The sequence below is a fragment of the Paroedura picta genome, chromosome 1 (assembly GCF_049243985.1).
Source record: "Paroedura picta isolate Pp20150507F chromosome 1, Ppicta_v3.0, whole genome shotgun sequence".
In the NCBI taxonomy this organism is placed as follows: Eukaryota; Metazoa; Chordata; class Lepidosauria; order Squamata; family Gekkonidae; genus Paroedura; species Paroedura picta.
This window is the reverse complement of record NC_135369.1, coordinates 129154696-129161016: the sequence shown is the minus strand read 5'-3', so window position 1 is coordinate 129161016 and position 6321 is coordinate 129154696.

Here is a 6321-nt window from a genome sequence, read left to right as displayed (position 1 = left end):
GCTCTGCCTTCTGCTTTTAAATGCGCGATTGGGAGCAGTGTGTTTGCAAGCTTTCTGATGGAAGACCCCATTTTCCTGCCATCTCATTGCGGCTTTTTGCCTCCTGATGAGGTGGTGGAGAAGAGAGAACAACCCGAACTTCTCTCCCTGCTCTCTGGCTTGTCAATCAAGGCAAGCCACCAATCCCTTCTCCCGAGCCCTGAAATTAATTTTTTGAAAAAAAATGCACTTCTGGGTCACTATGGGGAAATGCCCCAACACCAAAACATTTTTTTTTAACTTACACTTCCCTGTTGTTGCGGGATCACACCACAACAATGAAACATTCCCTTTTGGGGATTCTTAAATGGTCTCTATTTGCAGGTACATTTGTGGTAGGCTGGCCATAGTAACTGGACCCTGATGATTGTGTGTTCACAGTAAAGATTTAAAACACAGAGCATGGACACCATGCTAATAGGGAGAGGGCTGCTTCATCACACGCCCCCCTCTTTCCCCGTTAATACCCAACTGCCAGAAAATGCACACAGGAATGTGTTTTGGTTACCCAATCCCAAAATTATGATTTGCTCCCAACGTCATGTGGAAGCAGTATTAAAACCTGTGAGCAATGAAAGGCTGGCCAGGCAAATTCCTTGTGCGGAATCGGTCTGAAGGTTCAACAGAACACTCTTTGTCAATATCATGCAGGGAAACGGATCCTGGGTCAATTTCATGCAGGGAGACTAGATAAAGTTAATTTCATCCAGAAGCCTCCCACAATTTTTTCTAAGTAAAAAAAAAAAGAAGAAGCTGATTTAGTGTTACAATGCAGAAGCGCCATAACGGAGGGTTTTTTTAATTAAAAAAATTAAAAACATGGACTATATTGGGGAGGAAGGGGGAGGCAATTGATTGCACAGAATGCTTGATTGAAGTGGCAAACAATGATGAACTTAAAACAATGATGCAAGCAGGTACCATTTTCCCCAAGCTATCTTTGAATTTGCACTGATTGCTAGAAGGCTGAGGAGAGGGGAAATGAGCTGCACAGCATATGAAAAAGGGAAGTGTTTGGGCATCTTTCCCACAGGAGAGGGAGGAAAGGAGGGTGAGGCAACGAGGATGGTATTATTGTGCATGCTTGGATTTTTTTAAAAGGGAAGGGAGGCGAGGTGGGAAGTAGGAATGTCAGCTTTTCCAACAGAAGTGAAAAATGCAAGCTGTGAATGGACTCCTATATGGTGCCAGAGGAAGCAACAAATGTAGAATGCCAGGCACAAAGTCAGGGGCAGCATCCAGAAGTCAATGCGGTGAGAGCACACTGGCAAATAACAACTGTGGAAATGGTCTGAATGTATCATATATATCATATTACTGAAGACTACTAGTAAAACTCATGCACAATCCTTCAAGATACATGTGAGTAGGAAATCTCATATCCATCTTAACATGAAGGAATACTTAACATTTCTATCATGTTTCTTCCAAGTTCTACATACTATATAAAAATGACCTCAGTTAAACCACCATATAAAAGTATCTGTTGTTTTATTGCATTTTTTACAACTCTTGTGACCTGCCTTGAGCAATGCATTGAATCATATTGTTATAGTTATTTGTATACTAACCACTGCAGTCACCTTACATCATCTAACAAATTCATGTTAGAGGCATGAGTTGAACTGGGGACTTCTCAGTTACTAAAGATATCATATAGTTTATGTTTAGATAGTAACCCACCAATGACCCAAGTATATCAGATCTTGCAAGTGTAGCATTCCATGGGCACAATGCAGCCTTCCTAGAAATATTGATCTACTAAAAATGCCTTCAGGGGTTTAGTTAATAGATATGACATTCACCGAGTAGTTTACCATAGAGCAGGACATTGGTTGTAGCAGCAGTACGTTAATGATTACCTTAGTACATTATCTAGATTCTGTATTTTGTTGAAAATGAATCTTTGAAAGATACAAGCGTAGGTTCTATCTAATCAGGGGGAGCAGCTTGCACTGTAGCCCACTCTATCCTCTGAAACCATTCTACCAGGGGTTGGTGGACCCATGGAAATAGGGTTGGGATCTAGTGAGAATCTACAGTAGGAGGGGAGAGTTGACAAACCACCCCCCAATTTTCCATGTGGAAATGTCTGCTACCAGTGGGAAAAACATGATCCATTCCATTATCCAAAGCAGTGCATAAATGAAAATTTTATCACACATTTTAAACCTATAGTCCATAAGCCTTTTGCATCCTATCATCCTCAAGCCGTAGGACTGTCTCAGTGGTCGAATGCTGTGCGTGTGGAAGGTCCCAAGTTCAATCTGCAGCCTCTCTAGTTTAAAAAGAATCAGGGGTGTGAAAACCCTTTATCTGAGAGCTACTGTCAGTCAGAGTAGGCAGTGCTGCTCTTGACGGACCATTGGTGTGACTCAGTATAAGCTTCATGTGTATGTATTTGTTAGTATGTAAGTTAACAGAATCTGAATCTGATGTAAGTTAATAAATTATTATCTTGGAGAATATCAGACTGACTTCATCCTTTTCAAAATGGTTCATTATCATATGTCAAGCTTCTGGTTTAGTACCCAAAGGGTACTTGTTAATCATTCAGCATCCTCTTGGAGAAGAGTGACAAGTGGAGTGCCCCAGGGATCTGTCCTGTAGCCTGTGTTGTTCAACATATTTATAAACTAGGAATAGAGCCCGCTGTAAGCTGAAGACAGCGGGCGCTAAATATTAGGGGCGCAGGGGGGGGCGGCCTGTGAAGTGGTGGGGAGTGGCGGTGCCGGGTCGCGGCCTACAAGTGTCTGTAAGGGCCGGCTGGATCTCAGAGCGGGGGTGAGGCAGGCTGCATGCTGCGAGGGCAGGAGGCCTCGTGGGAGCCCCGCGTAGGTCTGGCGGTGCGGGCAGGCGAGGTTCGGGTTGGGCCGGGTGGTCGTTGTCGTGGTGGAAGGCCAGTCAGTGGCGGGTGTTCCTTGGCTGCTGGGCATGGGGGCGAGGGCCGCAGTCTTGGAAAGGAGCGGCATATGTGAGCGGGGACACGGGCGTGAGTTGGCGCAGCGGGTGGCGGCAACGGGTGCTTCTGGCCGCGGACGGCTTCGTGGTGGGGTGGCGAAGAGAGGCTGGGCAGCAGGTGGCGGCGGGGCGACGGCCGTGGGCGGTGTTGCCGCTGGAGCGGTAGCAGCTGGGTGGCAGGCAGCGGCGAGGCGACGGCCGCGGGCGGTGTTGCCGCTGGAGCGGTAGGCAGGCGGCGACCTGGCTGGTGTGGGGTGAGGGGAGTAATGGTGGCGGCGAGGCGGCTGCGAGTGCAGTCGAGAGGGGGGTGGACCTCCCGATTCATCTGTCCGGCGGGAAGGGACCAATCGTGAGCCGCGCTCTGCGCGGCTTGCAATTGGTCCCTTCCCGCTGGAGTGACAATAGGAGGGCCCAATTGGCAGGTGCAAAGTGCCTGCCGATTGTGCCCTCCAATTGTCAGTCATGAGGAAGGGGCCTATCGGCACCCTTCCTAATCACGGACAGGGCCCTTCTTAGGTGCCCTTAACCGATTATTTAATCCACTCCACAGGTTTAAAGATGATTTGGATGAGGGTTTAGAGGGAATACTTATTACATTTGCAGATGATACTAAACTGGGAGGGGTAGCAAACACAACTGAAGGCAGCAACAGAATACAGGATGATCTTGATAGGCTCGAGAACTGGTCTAAACTGAATAAAATGAAATTCAATAGGGACAAATGTAAAGTCCTGTATTTAGGTATTAAAAACCATCTACACCAATATAGGATGGGGGAGACTTGTCTTGGCAGTTGTATGTGCAAAAAGAATCTAGGAGTCTTAGTAGACCATACATTAAGCATGAGTCTTGGTGGCTAAAAAGGCAAATGGGATTTTGGGCTGTATCAAATGGAGAATTGTGTCCAGATCACAGGAAGTGATGGTACCGCTTTACTCTGCTCTGATTCGGCCTCACTTGGAGTACTGTGTTCAGTTTTGGGCACCCCAGTTGAAGAGGGATGTAGATAAAGTGGAGCATGTCCAGAGAAGTGCAACAAAGATGGTGAGGAGTTTGGAGACCAAGACATGGTCTTTTTAGCCTGGAGAGCTTGGTCTGTTTAGCCTGGAGAGGAGACGTCTGAGAGGGGATCAGATAACCATCTTCAAGTATTTAAAAGGCTGCCATATAGTGGATGGAGCAGAGTTGTTCTGTCTTGCTCCAGAGGGACAGACCAGAATGAATGGGATGAAATTATTTCAAAAGAAATTTCATGTAAACATTCGGAAGAAGTTCCTGACAGTTGGAGCAGTTTCTCAGTAGAACAGGCTTCCTCAGGAGGTGGTGGGTTCTCCATCTTTGGAAAATTTTAAACAGAGGCTGGATAGCCATCTGACGGAGAGTCTGATTCTGTGAAGGCAAAGGTGTGGCAGGTATAGTCAGCAAAAACAACAACTCCAAATTTAATTTTTAATTTTTCAATGTGTTGCCTGGCAGGAATGAACTTTGGAATAGATAGCCATTGCATCTATATGCAAAAATTATACTGTCTGCTCCCAAGCAGCCATCGTAGATGCTAGCTAGATACAAGGTTTCCAAATCTTCATTGGACTCTTGAGATTAGATTAGAGAGATGACTAGGGGCTGATCAACTGCTTGCTTTCTCTCCACACTGAAAGCTAGAAAGCATATCCTTGGGATAATAGGACCTCCAGTAAGGTGCTATTAATTTCATCAACTCCCCATCTCTCCTTCCCTGTCACATCTGCAAAACTCAGTTAGCATGCTCCACCGTAGCTTTTTTTCATCCTGTAAGCTAGGGGTCATCAAGATGCATTTACATCTCTAGTTCTGCCCCAGTAGAACAATCACAGTTATTGTTTTGGTTCCTGGGAAACTTCTGAGGTTCCACCCTGGGCTTTGTCCTTACTCTGGGCAGATCCATCACCTGACTTCCAGCCAGTTTGTCATACACATAAATCACATCAAGCATAGGAACTCTACACTTGCAAGGTCTGTTATATGGGCTAGTGTGTCTGAAGTTACAATTTTCCTATTTAAGCAAAGCACTTAAAAACCTTGTGTGTTTCTTTGCACCCTATACACACCGTCTGCTTGCATGGAGGCTACTTTCCTTCTCCAAAATTCTGGATGTCTTTGTTGGTTCCATGGACTTCTTCACATTGTGATAGTAGCTATAATTCCCTCTATTCCATCTCTTTCTTCCCATTCAACCCTGCTTCCCTTAGCTTAATTTCTTGTGCTTATGTTTACAACGTTTTGGTGTGTTTGCTTGTATTTATGTTTAGTTCTTTTTGAATAAAAAAACAACTACCAGTTACTCCAGACAGGTTTCTTTAAATTTCTAAAGGAACAACCCTCGTATACAATGGTGGAGATCCTGTTGTCACCCCTCTCACTAGCTAAATTCCACATTCCAATATATAATTTGGGCAACATAAAATGCTGATCACTCTGTCTGGTTGTCTGACTCGGATACAAACTCATAGGTATTCGTTGTGCAGCTCCACTGCCATAATGACCCAGTGAAATCATTATCCAATGCAATCATCATCTGTTTAAAGCTTCGTCAGGGTCATAAATGTCTTGTCATTTTCTTAAAATAAAGAAACAAACATAGACCTCAATTGGTGCTCAGACTTTTCCCTGTTTGGAAAGAATAACTTCCTCTCTGTCTGGAAACTTTCGAGAAAATGGATGGATGGTGATTTCCCCCTGACTATATTAGTGTCTTTGGCAGCAGTGGAGGGATGTTGATGAAGGAAATTGCAGTCATAAAATTGAGAAACGCAGTACATTTTGGAAACAGTGATAAGGAAACTTTGCTCCTACTTTCTGTGTGGGGAAACAGTGACTAAAATGTGGGGTGGGCGGTGGGGGAAATGATTCCTGAATGTGTAACTCTCTAGTTGATTAAAAATGCTCTTAAGACACAATGCATCAATACGAAGTGACACATGAAACACAGGAAAAATACAAATCTGTTTTTTAAAATTCACTTTCATATATTTTACCAGTCAATTTTTAAAAATGTTTTAAGCTACATTTCTGACTTTTGAACCAGCACACCCATAATTCATGTGCTATTTACCCAAAGACTTCCATGTGGACATGAGCCCCAAGATGCCTGGAAGGAAAAAGGGATGTGGTTTGGTGGCAGTGGATCATTTTATATGCAGGTTCTATCCCTGGCATCTCCAGCTAAAAAGATCAGGTAGTAAGTGATGAGAAAGGCCTCTACTTAGTCCCTGAAGAGCTGATGCCAGTCTAACCGTGATGGACTGATCGAGTGATTCAGGATAAGGCAGCTTCATGTGATAA